We start from the raw sequence: 1493 nt of genomic DNA, 5'->3' as shown, positions 1-1493 counted from the left end.
AAAACAATAACAGGGGAGGGGGGTGTGGGGGGGAGAGAGGCCTCTTGGAGCATGAGACCACCCTGGGCCTCTCCTGCCACAACCCCCCACACACAGCCCTCCATCTCAGCCCTCACCCAGTGGGCCTGGGAGGAGGAGAGGGTCAGAAAACAAAATCCCCTCAAGTGACTGAGAGAAAACAGCCGAGATGGGAATAAAATGGAGGAGGAAATGGGGGAGGGGGAGGGTGTCAGCGGCAACTCTAAATGAATATAAAATAAACCCCCTTCTCAACTCAACTCACATTGCACCGTGTCTATTGCTGGGGTGGTTGAGAGAGACGCAGGAGAATTTAATTTCATTCTTTAGTGAAGTATGGTGCAGTTCATTATTCTGGGTGAATAAGTGTTTACAAACAATGTTTCTTCATTTTTTTTTTCCGCGCCCCCCCGCCCCGACCGACAGATCCGCCGTTCGGGCGGCAGGTGATGGAAGTGAACCGGAGCCCGCCCGCACACACGCGCACACACACACACACACATACACAGACAACGCGGCTCGCTTCCCCCTCCCCTCCCGAGGCTCGCGCTCCTCCGCCCCTCCCCCACCCGCTCGCCGGCGCTACCCCACCCCTCCTCCTCCTCCTCCCCTCCCCCACTCGCTTTCCCCGACCTCTTCCCCCTCCCCCACCCACTCGCTCGCTCGCGCTACCTCTCGCCCCTCCCCCCCCCCCTCCCACACCACCCGCTCCCTCAGACTCACTCTCTCTTTGCCCGCTACCGCCGCCTCGGCCTCTGCTGCTGCCGCCTCTGCGGCCACCGCCGCCGCACACACTGCTTCATTTCCTCCGTTGGCTTGTGTCTTTAATTTTTTTTAAAAAAAAAATTATAAATTCCCCCCCCCCCCTTCCCCGCTCCTCCTCCCTTTTCCTTTTTGGATCCTTTTCGGTTTTACATTCTCTCGGGCCCTTTTCTCCCCTTCTCTCTGTCTGTCTCTCGCTCTCGCTGCTGAGGGAGCTCGGCGGCGGCCATGAATCAGGGGGGCCCCCCCCGTGCCCTTACCTCACTTCCGCAATGTTCCGCAGCGCGCTCGGCCGCCATCTTTGCCCTGGCCATTGCCAGCCTCCCAGAATCCATTGGGGGCGGCGGCCAGGCTCGGCTCGGCCCAGCCCAGCCCCCCTCTGCAGTGCAGTAGAGACCCAGAGGCAGGGTCAACCAACAACTTACTCCACCACTGCCCATGGATTTGTCACCCAGTGGGACCTTCATTTTTGTTTTGGAACTAAAGACTCATGATAAAAAATGAATTTCATTGCAGTTTCAAAATGCCAGGAAAGAGAGACATGTTGTCAAAGCTTTTGGTCTTGCAGGACAAATGCAAGAATGCTAAATTTCAAACAGGACAAATGCAAGAATGCCAAATTTTAAACAGGACAAACGCAAGAATGCTAAATTTCAAACAGGACAAACGCAAGAATGCTAAATTTCAAACAGGACAAACGCAAGAATGCTAAA

At 55.5% G+C, this 1493-nt stretch overlaps 1 protein-coding gene across 6 annotated transcripts in view; it reads right to left on the bottom strand.

The window, feature by feature from the left end:
• The window catches only part of zzz3 (zinc finger, ZZ-type containing 3), a 113428-nt gene extending 112328 nt beyond the window's left edge, over window positions 1-1100 (bottom strand). For 3 of the 6 annotated variants that reach the window (XM_078560716.1, XM_078560719.1, XM_078560720.1), the window contains exon 1: window positions 742-863. The gene's annotated coding sequence lies outside the window, so the exon portion shown is untranslated. The other 3 variants (XM_078560717.1, XM_078560722.1, XM_078560718.1) reach the window with 2 other exon arrangements.
• Window positions 1101-1493: the final 393 nt, after the last annotated feature.

Source organism: Cetorhinus maximus, chromosome 17 (assembly GCF_964194155.1).
Source record: "Cetorhinus maximus chromosome 17, sCetMax3.hap1.1, whole genome shotgun sequence".
NCBI classification, from domain to species: Eukaryota; Metazoa; Chordata; class Chondrichthyes; order Lamniformes; family Cetorhinidae; genus Cetorhinus; species Cetorhinus maximus.
This window is presented reverse-complemented; position numbering and strand designations above follow the sequence as displayed.